We start from the raw sequence: 18,406 nt of genomic DNA on the forward strand, positions 1-18,406 counted from the left end.
ATTGGATTATAATTTTTTTTCTGTTGATCTCGGTCTCGATAACGTTATATTAAATGGTTGTACAATATCCATGTGCTTCATGTAAGTTAGCCGTTAAGAGAAATAACAAAGGTTTTTTTGTGCACTTCGTGTGGCAAATGGGTACACATATCTTGTGCCGACGTACCACTGAACTTGTACAATAATGTATCCCATCATTTTAATAACTGGGAATGCCCTAGGTGTATTATGCAACATTTGCCATTCTTTGACTTTGATATTGATGTAACCGGTCAGGCTAATGATGTTAATGGTAAGCATGGATCTACCCAATGTAACAATTATCTTACATGTGACTTTATTTACTCGTACCTTTCAGGCAAAGGAATTACATTTACTCAGTTGAATGTAGTGAGTCTTTATAAACATATCGATGAGATACGCACTATCTTGAGTTGCAATGACATACATTTACTTGCTCTCAATGAAACGAGACTTGATACGTCCATAAATGATTATGAAATAGAAGTTTCACATTACAACATTGCTCGTAAAGATAGGAATATGTTAATTAGGCGGTGGTGTTTCATTTTATATTCATGAAAGTATAAAGTTCAGTATAATTGAGGATTCTCCTATGTCAGATTTTGAAGCCATACCTGTTGTCATGAATATACAAAATTCTAAACCAATAATGCTCTCAAATTAGACCACCGAATTCTAAGTCTGATATTTTAGACCACTATGAAAACTTTTTGGAATATTCGGAAACTCTAGACTGCCATCTTATTATCATATGGGTGATATTAAGCTTGATATATTGAAAGAGGTTGACGATTGTACCACGAGACGATACAAGCAGATTAACAACGCATTATCATTATCTTTTGCCAATACTACTGAATGTACCAGAGTTACAAGTCAATCTGCCTCTCTTATTGATCACATGTTAACTAGCAATAGTTCTATGATTAAGTCCTCTGGTGTCATACATAATTGTGTTAGCGACCATTCGATGGGCTATCTCGTTTGGAAATCCTATCATGCTCATTCTGGTGTCAAGTATTGTACGTACAGGAATTTGAAAGATGTTGATATAGTACAAGTCTGATTTAACTCAGATAAACTGGATTGAGGTTGAGTCGGAAAATGATATCGATAAATCCACTGATAAATTTGAAAAGCTATTCCTAGAAGTTGTAAATACACATATGCCTCTTAAGACAAAGAGGGTTCGAAAACTTCAATCCCCATGGATAAATGAAAGTATATTTCAAGCAATGAAGAAAAGAGACATGGCTAAAACAAAGGCTATCAAAACCAAAAATTTGAGTTTTTGGAAAGATTCTCGTGTATTAAAGAATAAAGTAACATCTCTAATCAAAAAGGCTAATAAAGATTATTATACAGAACTAACCAAATATAAAAATTCTAATAATTCATGGAAAACATTACCTTCTTTGTTACCCAAGAACATTTCTTCGTCTCCACCTCAATCTAGTCAAAGTCAAACCATGGCCAACCAATTTAATCAATATTTTTCAAATATAGGTAATTGGTTGAACCTGGCCTCTTCGACAGAAAATGACTTAGTACATGATAAAAATGTTACTGGTATGACAGTTGAACATCTATTGAAACTTTGTAGTGTAAGTCAAAGTGATATATTGAAAGAAGTATTACAACTGAAAAATAAGAAATCCGTGGGTTTAGACGGAATACCCATTCATATCCTAAATATGTCCATAAATGAATTTATACGTCCAGTCAGCTATCTTATGAATGAATCCATCGTTCAAGGTGTCTTTCCAAAGAAATGGAAAATTGGTAAAGTTATTCCGTTACACAAAAAATGTGATCGATCAAATCCTAATAACTACAGACCGATTTCTATTCTTTCTTGCTTATCGAAGGTTCTTGAAAGATTAATCCATAAACAGCTCGTACAACATTTAAATTGTAATAACATTTTCACTTTGGACCAATCAGTCTTCCGTCCTAAACATTCTACTGCCCTAATCAAAGTCACGGATGATTGGTTAATAGATCTTGATGATGGAAAATACACGGGTGCGGTCTTCTTAGACCTCCAAAAAGTTTTTGACATGGTTAACATTCAATGTCTGCTTGAAAAACTTAAAAGAGCTGGGATTAGAGAAACGAATTTGAACTGGTTTCAAAGCTACCTTTCAGATAGAAAAATGGTAACATGTATTCATAACTGCAACTCTGAAGAATTACCAATCAGGCAAGAGGTTCCTCAAGGATCGATACTAGTCCGCTGATTTTTTTAATTTTTATTAATGATTTACCTACTATTTTCAAGTCATGCAACATCCATTTCTATGCAGATGACACTGTGATTTACGTTTCTCATAAAGATCCCCACATAGTTCAATCAACGTTAAATAGAGAGTTGCTAATGCTTGATAGATGGATGGACACGAATAGACTTAAAATTAATTATGACAAAACAATGTGCATGCTTTTTGGAAATAAACATATGCTAAAAAAAACACAATGGACTAGATTTAAGAATTGATGGTCATACCATCAAACAAGTATCTTCGCTGAAATACTTGGGTGTGTATATTGATTCAGAACTGAAATGGGATGTTCATGTTAACCACTTAAGTGAAAAGGTGGGTCGTATGATTTCGTTCCTCCGTAGATTAAGTAAATTTATCAATAGGAATAATTTGAAAATTATCTATCAGAGTGTTATACTGCCCAACTTGGATTATGCTGATGTAATATGGCAATCTTCCTATGACAAATATACTGATCAGCTACAAAAGTTTCAAAATAGAGCTGGTAGAATTATCCTTAATATAAATAATCGGTCACATGTTTCTACTGACTCAATTCATGAAATAATGGAATGGCAAACCCTGAAGTCTAGGCAAAACTTTCATATTCAAACAATGATGTTTAAGATCCTCAATGATTTGGCTCCCAAATATCTAACAACATACATATTTTAAACCTCAAGACCTTACCATTTTCGAAAAAATAATTTGTGCCTCCCCAAACCTAGAACTAATTATTGCAAACGCACATTTTTCTATAGGGAGGCTAAGTTTAACAGTATACCAGATAATATTCGTAATTGTATGACCTTAATTCTTATAGATCAGCGTTGTCACATTTGAGACATTGATTTATTTTTTTTTTTTTTTTTCTGGGGGAGGGGGTAGTCGGGTGGGAGTAAGCAAATTGATAGTGATTTTTTTTTCTCCTTTCCTTCTTTTGTTCTACCTTATCTTTTCTTTCTTCCTTCCTTTCGCTCTTTTGTTTTTTCTTTTTCTGTTCTCATGTTCCTCTCCCTATGACTCTCTCTCTCCCTCTTTTATTTGGTCCCCATGGAGGACCAGCCGCACATATAATTGGTGCAGCTTAATATAGGTTATCCAACCGTCTTTTGTCTTAAGTTTGATCTCTTAACTTTCTTACATGTTTCAATCATTAATTTTTCTTTTCTTTTTTAATCAATGTTTAGAATTTATTTCATTATGTATGTATATGTTACTCCTTGCATCTCTTTACATGTATATATATTGTTATGTTTTTTTTTTGACGGAAATAAAAACAAACAAACAAACAATAATATTTTTTACCCTTCTTCCTTCCTTTCCTGTTTGTTTGGGGGGGGGTCTGTACTCCACTGTGTACAGGTTTTTTATGATTGTGCGTTAAGCTCTATGCGGCAGTTCCATTAGACGTTTTTTTTTTAACGAGGAGCGCAGTACGGCTTATGAGCGAGCAAAGCGAGCGAGAAAAAAATCACCTTTTCATGAGAATGAGAATCTGACTTTGAGATATTTTTTTGACATCATATTCAGTAAATAAAATCATATCCTATACTTTTCCTTTGCTTTTCTTTCCTTCTTTTTCTTCTTGGTTGTAGAACTTTTGGGGGCCATGGCCCCCTTCTATAATTACAAGCCTATACGGCAGTGCTATGCGGTTGGGGTCCGGAACGCAGACGACGGTAATTCTTGATATCAAAGCCATTTTAAACCTTGCAGATTGCCGGTATTTTTAATCAAATAACAGGTAAATACAGAGTATAGCTCTTTCACAACACATTAAAAAAAACGCAGTTGCGTAATGAACCAAATATTTTGAGGGGGCACAATATATCAATGGAGAAAATTTGTAAAAAGCCGCCAGCGAGGAAAGCGAGCTTGAAAAAAGAATTGCCTATTTAAATTAAATTCGATTTATGTGATAGATTTTGTTCTATTATATTCAGCAAATAACATCTTTAGTTTTTTCCATTCGTTTCATTACGTCGCCTTCTATAATTTATTTTATTTTCCCTTGAGTGTGGAACCAAAACACCCCCTCCCGCCTTTACGCCAGTGATTGAACGTAAAGCTTAATGTAGGAAGGGTGACTACAGGGGGGGGGGGCGAATTATAGAGCCCTTTGAAGGTTAAGATAAAGAGCCCCTACTGCGTGGGGTGTGGGGCAGAGCAACAATGTGGTATGCAGTCCATTTTTCTTTCCGCTCTTTATTTTCAATATTTGGCAGCCCGGTCGTGTTATAAGTTCTTTTTTTTTCTTTTCCCTTTTTTTCGGTTTCCAATTTAGGTTTTGGCTAATTCCAATCTACCTTCATTTCCCGCTTTTGTTTGCCACTTAGTCATCTTTTAATTTATTTCCCTTCACCCTAATATTGCCAATGTATTAGTAGGCCTATTTCGGAATGACTTGTTCTTTCCCTAATGTTTTTCTTTCGTTCCTTTTCCCGCTTTCCTTCCGTTTTCCATTGTTGAAAATATATATAATTATTTTTTTTACTTTTCCCTGTCCCTTTCCTTTTTCTCTTTTCCTTTTCCCCTTTCCTCCCCCTTTCTCTTTCTTTCTCCCTCCCTTTTCTCTTTTTTCCGTTTTTTCCCCGGTGAAATCCGCCAGGGGGGGGGGGCAGCTTGCCCCCCTTGTGGGGGTAAGCTGTTTACTTTTTAGTTTGTCTTTTTTTTAAGTTGCCCCCTCCCCCTCGAAAAAAAATCGTATTTATTCAAAAAAGCCCATGAGTGAGTAGATATAATGCATGTGAAAATTATTCAAGAGAATGTGACGGAGTTTTGGTGAATTTTAGCTTTTATAATTTAAACAGCGATATTATCTTTGTACAGGCAAGCAATCAATATCTTATTATATCGAAAGTGCCACTCTGCACATATTTATATCACACGCAAATAACCAGTACATGTGTGGTGAGTTTGTTTGAGGAGGAATGGCCGAGATCCTGAGTGGATACATTAGCTAGTGTGGATAGGTGCGTTGATTCATTAGGTAGTGTGGGTGGATGATGAGTGTGGGTGAGTGGATTCATAAGATAGTAATATAATTAGTGAATGGTGAGTGTGGGTGAGTGGATTTAATAGAAAGTGTGAGTGGATGATAACTGTGGGAGAGTGCATTCATGAGATAGTGGGGGTTAATGATGAGTATCGGCCTTTGTGAGTGTGGTTTGATTAATTAGATACCGGCCGTGTTCGGTCACCGTGAATGTGGGTGGGTGAATTCGTAAGTGTGGTGCGTGTTGAGTGTGGGTTGGTGGCTTCATTAGATAGTGTGGGTGGGTGGATTTGTTGAATAGTGTCCGTGAATGATGAGTTTGGGTGAGCGGATTGATTAGATACTATATTGGTGAATGATGAGTGTGGGAGAGTGTATTCGTTAAATACATGTAGTATGGGTGGGTGATGAGTGTGGGAGAGTGTATTCGTTAAATACATTGTAGTGTGGGTGGATGATGAGTGTGTGTGTGATTGAATTCAATAGATAGTGTGAGTGAAATGTGAGTGTGTGAGTGGATTTATAAGATAGTGTGGGTGAGTGGATTCATTAGACAATGTGAGTGGATGATAGGTGTGGGTGAGTGGATTCATTAGATAATGTGGGTACTGTAAGTTGATTCTTTAGATAAGTTGGGTGTATGAGCGTGAGTGCGTAGATTTATTCGATTCGTTAGATACCGTGTGTGGTTGGTGAGCGTGAGTGCGTAGAATTATTAGAATCGTTAGATACCGTGTGTGGTTGGTGAGTATGAGTGGGTGGATTCGTTAGTGAGGGTGGGCGGATTTGTTAGTGTGGGTGAGTGGAGAGTGCTGATGAGTGTGGGTGAATGGATTCGTTATTGTGGGTGGGTGGATTCGTTAATGTGGGTGGGCGGATTCGTTAGATACCGTGAGTGGTTGGTAAGTGTGGGTGTAGGTGAGTGGATTTGTTAGATAGTATATGGGTGAATTATGAGTGATGATGGTGATGACGGGTTCTTTTATAGCGCCGGTATCCGATCAGCTGGGCGCTCATGGCGCTTGCTCAAAAATAGGGTGTGGGTGAGTGGATTTGTTAAAAAGTGTGTTTGAATGCTGAGTGTGGGTGAATGCATTCACAAGATAGTGCGGGTGAATCATGAGTATCGGCCTTTGGGAGTGTGGTTTGAATCATTATATAGTGTTGATGGATGGGAGTGCGGGTGGGTGGATGATGATAGTGTGGGACGTGATGTGTTAAATAATGTGGGTAGATTGTGAGTGTGGAGAGTGGATTCGTGAAATTGTTTGGGTGGATGATGAGTGTGGGTACTGTAAGTGGATTCTTTAAATGGGTTGGGTGGATGAGTGTGAGTGCGTAGACTTGTAAGATAGTGTGGGTGATTGGTAGTGTGCGTGAGTGGATGCGTATGATAGTGTACGTGGATGGTGAGTGCGAGTGAGATGATTCATCATATAGTGTGGGTAGATGATGGGTGTGGGTGAGTGGTTTCATTAGATGGAGTGAGCAGGTGGGTGACGTGTGGGTGAGTGGATTCATTGGACGTATATGTACGTGGAGTGAGTTTGGGCGAGTGGCATCATTAGATAGTGTGGGTGGGTGGATTCATCAAAAAGTGTAGGTGAATAATAGTGTGCGTAAGTGGATTCGTATGATAATGTGCATGGATGGTGAGTGCGAATGAGAGGATTCATCATATAGTTTGGGTAGATCACTGGGGCAATTCCTCGCTTCACACCTATAGTTCGTGGGGGATCTATTGTTCCATCCCCACTTGAATAGCATATGACGTCACGAATTTACGCCCGTGTCGTAGATGACGAGTGCGAATGAGTTGATTTTACCAGATGGTATGGGTGGATTATCAGTGCGGGTAAGTGTAACTTTTATAACTTTTTGTCAGACTAGTATTTAGTCATAAATTGATCATCCAACCGTATATGAAGTATGTCAAACCAAGTGGATAATAGAAGAAATGAAATAGCCTAACTATTAAAGGACAAGTCCACCCCCAACAAAAAGTTGATTTGAATAAAAAGAGAAAAATCCAACGAGCATGACACTGAAAATTTCATCAAAATCGGATGTAAAATAAGATAGTTATGACATTTTTAAGTTTTGCTTAATTTCACAAAACAGTTATATTCGCATCCTGGTCGATATGCAAATGAGCAGACTGATGACGTCATCCACTCACTATTTCTTTTGTATTTTATTGTAATGAAATATGAAATATTATATTTTTCTCCTCATTGTCAAGTGAAACAACGATTAATTTATCTGTGAACATGTGGAATTAGCATTGTTTTATACTATATGGTTCAGTCAAGTTGGTCCTTATTGTCAAATCTGTAAAAATTGAAATACTGTATAATTCAAACAAGAGAAAAGAAAAAAATAGTGAGTGAGGGACATCATCGACCGTCTCATTTGCATGTCACTGAGTTGTGCATATCACTGTTTTGTGGAAAATAAGCGAAACTTTAAAATGTCATAACTTTCTTATTTTACATCCGATTTTGATGAAATTGTCAGCGTTATGCTAGTTTTTTTCTCGTTCATTGAAATCAACATTTTTCTGGGGTGGACTTGACCTTTAATTAGACAAACTGGTAAAAGACTAAGTACGGTATGGGTATTCACAAACTGATTGTAAAAATGGAAGGATTAGAACATGGATCAAACGGAATTAAGTATGAAATGCACGTGCCTCTCGTATCCACACATTCAAACACATTTGCACCCCGGCAAAATAAGTTCTTTTCTATGTTTTGTAGGACATGTCATGCTTCAAGTGTATTTGCATTATGGCCCTTTTTATTCGTGATAAATACCTTTTCACTTTCTGATAATTTTATCAACCTTATTGTTCCCTTTTCAAATTGAATACCGCTAGTTTTGTCTAAATAGCTTCAATTTTCGATGACGATAGTGTAACTCCTCTTCCAATTTCTGCCTTGATTCTTTTAACGATGAGATCCATTTCCCCATACTAAACATGTTTTTCAATTACGAAGTACCCTCTGCAGTTGATCATTCTATAGATGCAATGGGTGCCGTTTTTCTGGTTTCTATTTAGGTTCAATAAATTGGGATAGTAAGAAGAAAATGAGGATGCACGAAAATGTATACATAGCAAGGGAGAAAAAAATCTTTCCCTATTAAAAAGAAATTTAATTTTGTGGTAGATTCTGAAAAGCTCTTAAACAGATGATCCTGTTTGTTATATTTTGACTGTGTATTGCTTCTTTGATCATGTTGATTAATTGTTGTATATTGTTGAAGGTGAAAATGAATAAATCTAAATCTAAAACATATTATTTTTCCAAATATTCATTTTTACTTGGTTGTGGAATTATTGACGGTGTCCGAGCCCATTACCTGCATCTATACGCTCGTGTTTTTATCTGCTCTAGCAGTGTAAATCTATGTTTTATTACCACCGACAATCAGTACGTGCCAGGCGTTCAAAGTAAAAGTAAAGCGGATACCTTCAGCTCTACTTGGAAAATCAATAAGCATCTTTATCAGACAGGCCTACACATAAGAACAGATTGACATTTCAAACAATCTTGTTCTCGCTAAGAATAAAGTAAGTAAAGGGGAAAACTTTTACAAAAGCTAACAGGCATTGGGGAGACTTATATATCAGTACGTAAATTGCGTCTGTGGTTTCTATCCACATCATTAGTAGCCTATTACTACCAGTTTGCATTTTGAAGGATCAGTATATTGCTGGTTTTGTTTTATTCAACCTGTGTTATGGATTTTTCTTCCAAAAGAAAGGAATCGATAAAAATAGGGTTTATCCTGAGCATCTTGGTAATAGTTTTGTTTCCCTTTCCAAAAAATTTCATAACATGTTATAAACATGTACCTTTTAAGGACAAATGACAGGTATTGTCACAGGCATGACGATAAATCCGCCCTTCGCCACCCACCAGGTAATTAACAGAAAATGAGAAAAAGCGGGTGACAAACGAAGATTTGAATTCATCTTAAGGCTTTGACGCTGAATTCAGTGAAATCCAGATAATTATTGCGCAAATAGCGAACCACGCACTAATATACAACTATACCGGGTTTGAGAAAGTATGTATAGTTCAAATATTGTATCCGAGGTTGGTTCGGCAATTACTGTACGTTTTTTCATGAAAGGCGAAGCCCCGGGGGGAAATAGTTGAATTGTCGGACCACCGAGGTTGAATACTTTCACTTACTTTCGAAAGAAACGCCCAGTATATTTGTTTTATATTCCTTCCTCATTAAAGTTTGAACGATAAATATCTCCAGCTGATCCGGACGAAATCTAGATAGACTTAGCTAATTCATGCAAATTAGCTTTTCATGTATAAAGCTAGCGGCGGATTAGGTTATTCCACCGGCGGATACCGTATTCGCCGGCAGATATCGTTCTTAACGGCATAGATCGTTCATTGGAACCATATCCGCCGGGTTTGACGCGGTTTGATGTATGCAGATTTGGTTCCTCGGCGGATTTGGTTCAGATTGACTACTTGTATTCATTATGACGTCATCCTCGGCAGCGCATGCGCGTCTCTGGCAATATCGGAGAGGTGGAGCCTAGCGAGATCGCGCGCCGCGGTGACGTACCATTTGACGTATACGTGCATACGTTACGTGCAAGAACGACGTCTGCCGAATTGCGGGAGAAATTAACTGATCCGCCGGAGTTGGAACACGATCCGCCGGCGGATTGTCTGCCTAGTACCGTATCTGCCAGTCACCGGATTCGCCGCTAGATTAGATCAGGCTGCAGTGCAGTGGCATGGCATGCGCGGCGGCTGTGAGCGCTTCTAATTCTAACTATTTTTTTTTCTTATCTCCGATGGATTTCTTTATTTTGTCTGGTGAAATTATGATTAGTCAAGTACTGGGCTCTCAACCAATCGAATAACAACAAATAGGGATATATAATATTCACTGGTGAATTTAAAGCAAATAATTAAAAAAAAGAAGCATTATCTCAATGGGGCAGTGCAGGAGCGGCTGCCTGCGCTATGGTTCTCAAGCATTTAAGAAGACAAAGAGAGAGGAAAACCCGAAGAAATGAGACATAAAGCCGTTAAAAAGAGATACCTGCAAGGGCCATGTCACTCTATTTCAATTGAGAAATCCTAAATGACGTCCCCTTTTTCGAGTTCCTAGCTCTTTCCCCCTCTCAAAGTACTCAGGGACAGCCCTGCCCCCCCCCCCCACACACACACACATGCAGACACTCAAACGAGCATGGTTATGATGTTGAAAAGGAAATGGAAATCATGCGAAAGCAGTGGTGGGGCAGACATCCAGTCACAATTAATTTTACAGATCAGTTCATGAGAAAGCAAACTGTGAAATAGACTGTAGCACGCTACTTTGAACAGCAAACATTGCCATATTGATGATTTGAACCCTATTCACAACTGAAAAAAAAAAGAATTATGAATTGTAACAAAATATAGGCTAGGTGAGTGACGCCATCAACTAAATCTGCGTTTCGCAATTCTGTTAAATTTACTGTCTATGTACCTAGTTTGCAAAGCTACCAAATGTGTTACTTTTTTCATTTTGTCCGTACATCTTCGTTTCGATCGGTAGAATACAACACTGATTTTTCATGAACTACAGGGGTCCTTTGGAATGCGGTTTTACAAAACTGAACATTCTGTAAAAGTATAAAACAAAATAGGTGAATTTGGGGATTGCCAATTGCCATAATGTTTTTAATTCGAAATTATTTTTCACACCAGGGGCCCGTTGCAGAAAGAGTTGCAATCAATCGCAACTCTAAAAATCATGCGCAACTTGATTTTCAACCAATCAACAGCGCGCATTTGGGACTTGCGATTGATTTTTTTTGCTTGCATTTAAACGCAACTCTTTCTGCAACGGGCCCCAGAGGTGTTTATTGTTCAATACTTTTTTTGCAATACATATATATCCTGGAAAATTACACATTATAACGCCCCATTCAGATACTGTTTTTTTATTTTATTTTTTTTTTATTTATTTAATTCTCTGTGAAGATCGAATGTCGACAGAGAGAATCGAGCCATGATTTTGCCAAAATATTTAGGCATGCTGCTTACCGTGTCATTATTTCATACAAATGGCAAGGGCCTCGATCATGGAGGGGGGCACAGGGAATGATTTGCCCCCCCCCCCCCGAATTATTTTGACAACTCTGAGACATTCACAATATACAATGTATATTTTAATCATATTGAACAGCACTAAACCACTTGACATATATACACAACAAAAAAGTAAGTCCCCCTAAATCAAATTGCTCATGTAACTTTTGAACCGAATTATTTTCAGATATGATATTTCATAGGTGGTTTTTCTACACTCATTAAGCAACCCCTGGGTAAAAATGAGATTGATCGGTTGAGTCATGCATGAGTAATTAAAGATTGAACTAAAAATGACAATTTTTGAAAGTCACAAGAGTCGTTTTTCAGATAGTGCAAATACAAAGTTGGGCAAAAGTTATTTTTAGGTGAATTTTATGGTGTTATGCTGTTTTACTATCCATCATTTAACCACTTCAGATCAAATTTTGATATCGTATGTTCATGGTTGAGTGAGCACAATGTATTGCAGGGGCCGCGGAAGCGGGGGGGGGGGCTTCAGCCCCCCACTTTTTTTCCAAAAGCATGTACAAAAATGTAAAAATGACCATACGATTGTGATATTTTGCATGGTTAGCCCCCCCTCCACTTTGAAAACCGTTCCGCGGTCCCTGTATTGTGACGTATCATCATAGGGGTTTATGGTAGTATCCTCTACAACTTGTTAGATCATGTTAACATTTGAAAATGTTGGTGGCTCCCCCGATTATAGGCCCCTCCCCCATTTTAAAATTCTGGATCCACCACTGATTTGTCCATACATTCAACTGATCCTGAGAAATTGTTAGGAAAAGAATACATTTATGCAGTATAAAGAGTAGACCTATTCATTCCTAAGTTTTCGAATGTGCTCGCTCAACCATGAAAATGTTTAAAGTTCGGAAAGTGTGTGGTGATAGAAATGATGGATGATAAAAACAACAGCAATTAAAATCACATTTAAAACCGAATTTGCCCCCAATATTCATTTTATTGCCCTTTAAAATGAGTCTGTGACATTGAAACTACCAATTTTCCCACTTTGATGCGTGCTCACTCATCCATAAATAACAAATCGATTTCATTTTTGCACAGAATACTGCCCATAGGTTGATAAACATATCCGCCAAACGACATTGCAAAAAACAGCCTTGAAAAAAAGTTCCACCAAGGGGTTACTTATTCTTAAACATATGCACCCATAATGTACACAAGTCTATGAGAAGGGAAGTCAAAATTTTAACAAATATGAAATGAGGGTTTGTTTCATGGACGGTTTTTGTTACTTTTGCCAACAGTTCTTTGATGAAACTTTGGACATGGCTTCAAAGTAACACTATATCCAAAAGGCGCGCACACCAAAATAACCATTCGATACGGCACAGAGTGGGGCCAAGGCCTTGAACTTTCTTCTCATTTGCATAATTTTCGCATATTGTGTGCTCACTGATGCATTAAACATCGGGATTTTCATAAAAATCAAATCAGATGAACTATGCAAGGAGGTTTGTGACAGATATCCATAGTTACAAATTGAATTTTTCCAATAACGTAAAAAAGAGCTAATCACATTCCACATGTTCATTCAAGCGTTAATGTTTAATTTTGAATCATTTGAAGCATGTTAGTTGGTCATGAACATAACGAAAAAAGTTGAGAAAAGATCATTTTCAGTTACCAAAATGTAACAATACTTGCCTATGATCATGATGGTATTTGAAAATCGTATTTTTTGCTTTCAATAAATGTTCATTGAACCGTGAAACGATAAATATTGTTGAAGATACTCTTCCCCAAAATATCTGTCATCATATTCTATCATTTTTATTGATAGAAATGTGTTAAAAAATCCAATTATAGTAAATTTGGACCTGTGTTTATTCAACCGTAAAATTTAGCCAAAAGAGTTGTATCGTCTTTTAGAAAGTACCTTTTACAAGCCTTCTGACTATTTTTCATGATGAGAATATGGAATTAGTTCCAATAAAATGGAATCAAAGTCATGATATTTGGCTTGTGGCTTTTGAAAAGTGACATTTTTGCCTTCTGACAGTGCTCACTGAAGCAACGACGTAAAATACGTCCATAACATCTATTCAGAACATATAGAGCTATTGTAATAAGGGGGGACTTACTTTTTTGTTGTGTATATATAAATTGCGACGAAACATAAATTTGTCATTACGTTGGCACCTTAGCGCCCCAATATTATGTTTAACTTTTATTTTGTTCTAAATTGATTGGTTCTTCAAATATGTCCTTTTCATAAGGGGCGTCGGTCCTTGTTTCGGATATAGGGATGGGGGTTAAAATGAGAGAAAAAAAATTGGAGGGGGCACATCCTGTTAGCCAAATAATTATTCCTAAGCGTGCCAACATGACCAAGGACAGGTTTTCGTGCAATTGTATTGGTGATATAACCAATCATCATAATTCATTTTTTATATAATGCTAGCAGTTCATGCTTAGCAAAATAATATTAATAAATGTACTGTATTTGTAGATTAATTTTCGGTCATTTAAAATCATTATTCCTCACTCGCTACATGAATATGGGCGATTCCATGGTCAGTCGCATTACACTTTTACGTGTATTTGCTAATTGTGCTGTCAATTTTACAGGGGCAGGTTTTTTGTCAAGTTTATACTGTTATTATATCTTTGCATCCGAGGATTTTAAACAATACATACATTAAGATCGTATGCTGTATATTGTGGACGCCATGATGTCTCAAAAATCGGTCAGTTGCATTACACAAAAAGGACATGGAAAAATAGTGACTGATTACTTTTTAATATTTCTTCAAATAAAAAACTCCAGTCAATCGCATTACACTTTGTCCGGCACCACAAATTTGAATTTTTTACCCCTTCCCGCAGCTTATATTTGAAAAATTTCGTAACATGATGTAAAAAAATGACCTTCAGATTATCTAACTGAAAATTTTGCAAAACAAACGATAGTTTTATGTTACATTGAAATTAAGTAAAAATAGATATACCAAGTCACATGTAGGCCCCTTTATAATTTTGATGTGGTTCGGATGCTGCTATAAGGAGATGGGTAAGAAAAAAATGATGCTAATCATGATCACCCTTTGTATTTATGAACTTCCATATGAAGAAAATTTTTATCCAGATTTGAAAAAGAGCTATTATTTGGAAAATGTCCGCTTTTGCTTGGAATCGCCCACATGCTTGCCTCTTCCGCGAATTACCATACGATTCTTTCGCCCATGGGTAATTAAAGGCATGATCCGGGCTGAAAATATCTATATCTAAATAAAAGGAGTAAAATTCACAAAGCAAAATGCTGAAAATTTCACTAAAATCGGATAACAAATAACGAAGTTATTGCATTTTGAAGTTTATCAATATTTTGTGAAAACAGTTATATGCACATCGTCATGAGTATTCATTAGGTGGGCTGATGATGTCACATCCCAACTTTCCTTCTACTTTTGTTATTACATGAACTCATAATTGTTTTATTTTGTATACATGTGTAAATGGTGTGTCTCCATTGTGATGAAATAAGTTGCGGCAATAAATAACTTAAGCACTTAATCAGTTGTCAATCCAATTGTTTTAGTTCTTGGTAGAAAAATTTGAATAAACCTAATTTCATGTAATAAAATACAAAAGAAAAAAGTGGAGATATGACATCAGCCCACCTAATGAATATTCATAACAAGTGGAACGCCTCTGGCAGTCTCGCCTGCATTACGCGATTTAATATAGCAGCAGTGCTAACTTTGAAAACTACTATTAAATAATCATTCACAAAAACACCATTCATATAATGACATGATACCACGTTCATTGACCATAAATGACATTTGAACGGTGACTTAAGACTTGTCAACTACACCCATGTCCACATTTCATTCACTCTATCCATAAACTTTCAAAGTTATGATGGCAGTTCAACAATTACCCCAACATGGCCTAAGTTTATTGACCTTAACTGACCTTTGACCTTGGTTTTGTGACCTGAAACTCACAGGGGATGTTCAGTGATACTTGATTACTCTTATATCCCAAGTTGTATGAACTAGATCCATAAACTTTCAGAGTTAGGATGGTAATTCAACAAATACCCCTAACACGGCCAAAGTTCATTGACCTTTAATGACCTTTGACCATGGTCATGTGACCTGAAACTCGTACAGGATGCTCAGTGATACTTGATTACTCTTATGTCCAAGTTTAATGAACTAGATCCATAAACTTTCAGAGTTAGGATGGTAATTTAACAAATATCCCCAACACGGCCAAAGTTCATTGACCTTAAATGACCATTGACCATGGTCATGTGACCTGAAACTCGCACAGGATATTCAGTGGTACTTGATTAACCTAATGTCCAAGTTTCATGAACTAGATCCATAAATTTTCAAAGTTATGATGGTAATTCAACAAATACCCCCAACTTGGCCAAAGTTCATTGACCCTAAATGACCTTTGACCTTGGTCACGTGACCTGAAACTCAGGCAGGATGTTTACTAATACTTGATTAACCTTATGCCCAAGTTTCATGAACTAGGTCCATATACTTTCTAAGTTATGATGTCATTTCAAAAACTTAACCTTCGGTTAAGATTTTGAAAATAATTCTCCCAACATGGTCTAAGTTCATTGACCCTAAATGACCTTTGACCTTGGTCATGTGACCTGAAACTCAGGCAGGATATTCAGTAATACTTGATTAAGCTTATGTCCAAGTTTCATGAACTAGGTTCATATACTTTCTAAGTTATGATGTAATTTCAAAAAATTAACCTTAGGTTAAGATTTGATGTTGACGCCGCCGCCGCCGCCGCCACCGCCGCCGCCGTCGCCGTCGGAAAAGCGGCGCCTATAGTCTCGCTCTGCTATGCAGGCGAGACAAAAATGTGCCTAGAACTGATTCACCGGAATAACGCAAATCTTTAAAATTCAATAACTTCGCTATTTGTTATCCGATTTTGATCAAATTTTCAACATTTTTCTATGTGAATTTTACTCTATTGAGATAAAAATATCTCTAGCCTGGACCATCCCTTTAATGTGTTTCTACTTGCAAGCTAACAATTAACTTTCTTAACGTAGTTTACTTGGTCAACTTATGTATGCAACATAATTTTGGATAGGAAACGCTATTTTTACTTTAAATGTGAAAAAATGATACATGAAAAGTTTATAGTCGTGGTTTATGCATGCAGTAAATGTCAGTTCAGTAGACACTGATAAATGAAGCATACACTCATGAATGAACGTCCATATCTTAATTATGGAATTCTGGCATGGGGTAATGCCTCTCAAACGAGACTCAATAAAGTCTTGCTACTTCAGAAAAAAGTACTGAGAATAATATGCAATATGTCCTTTAGAGCTCATACAGATGAATTGTTTCGTCATAAACGTATCCTTAAAGTCAATGACCTGTACCGCTTGCAACTATTCCAATTCATGTATCAGCTAGATAGAAATAGTGTACCTAATGTCATACAAAAGAAATTTATGAGAAACAATACTTTACATTCATATAATACGAGACATTCAAATGACTATCACTTACCCAAAAGTAGAACAGTATTTTCTAGCAAAACTGTATTTTTCACAGGACCAAAACTCTGGAATTCTCTGGACAGAGTAATAAAAGAGGCAGCTAATCTAAACCGATTTAAAATACTCATCAAAAAATTTATTCTGAATTCTTATTGATTCAATCAAATATTTTGTGAACCTCATACTTACCCACGGTAGTATTGATTATTTTAAAGTCAATATTTAATTTTGTATATAGTGTAAATCCATTTGTGTTACAGTGTTTATATATAATTTTATAGAATTTTGCTGATTATTTTACTCTACTTATATCATATTACCCTTGTATAAAATTTTGATAGGGGGTCTACATTTTACAAGCTTTGCTTTTTAGTAGACCCCTCCACTTTTTTCATTTCATTGCTACGTTTCAATCCTGTGTGTTATGCATTTTTTTTCATTGTTAAAATGATTTATTATAAATGTACTTTGATGATTGTGGAATATGAATATATCAATAAATAAATAAATAAAATAAAAATTCATAAATGCACCCGCCTTGTCTAAATTTAGAATGGAGTCAACGACCAATGATCGATATTAAGATGGATAAACTTTGCATTATGAGATCAGTTTAATGAGTGAAGTATCAGCTACTTATGGTCACGATTCCCCCATTTATGCAATTAATGACAACACCTGTATATTTTTAGTAATACACTAGGTCTCCCCCTTTTCACGTTACATATTGTATTTGAAGAGCTCACTTGCAAAAGGGGTTAGGTCCATTTTTCATCAAATTTGATTTTTTTTGGTCTCAATATTTAGATTTTAGTAGCTCAAAGATGATACCAAAGAAAAATTAAAATTCCCATTAAACAGTGATCTAAAATGGCAAAGAAAAATCAAATTTTTCAAAAGGGGTTAGGTCCACACAAATTTTTTTTGGAAAAGAATATTTAAAAAAAATATGAAGACAGGTAGACTTCTTTTATACCCAATTTGTTCTCATGGTAGGGTATCATGGAAATTTAGTTTCGCATAAGAATATTGCAATATGGGAGAATTTAAAAAATGATTTTCTTGGAGTGGACCTAACCCCTTTGCAACCAAACTCTTCTGAAGAGCTCATTTGTCAAAAGGGGTTAGGTCCATTTTCATGAATTTTGTTTTTTGTCTCAAAACCTCTAAATTTTTAGTCGCTCTGATGATACAAAAGAAAATTTGAAATTCACACGAAAACGTGAATTAAAGTGGCTTTAATCAAAATAGATTGAAGTCATTTCAGTTTGCTTGCAAAAGGGGTTAGGTCCACAATGATTTTTTTTCTTTTTAACATATGTACAAAAAAATTGAAGACAGGTAGATTTCTTTTATACCCAATTTATGTTCACATGATAGGGTAGTACATCATGACAATCTAGTCTCTCATAAGAATATTGCAACAATTGAGAATAAAAAACATGTTTTTTTTTTTCTCGGAATAGTCCAA

Source organism: Lytechinus pictus, chromosome 14 (genome assembly GCF_037042905.1).
Source record: "Lytechinus pictus isolate F3 Inbred chromosome 14, Lp3.0, whole genome shotgun sequence".
Taxonomy (NCBI): domain Eukaryota; kingdom Metazoa; phylum Echinodermata; class Echinoidea; order Temnopleuroida; family Toxopneustidae; genus Lytechinus; species Lytechinus pictus.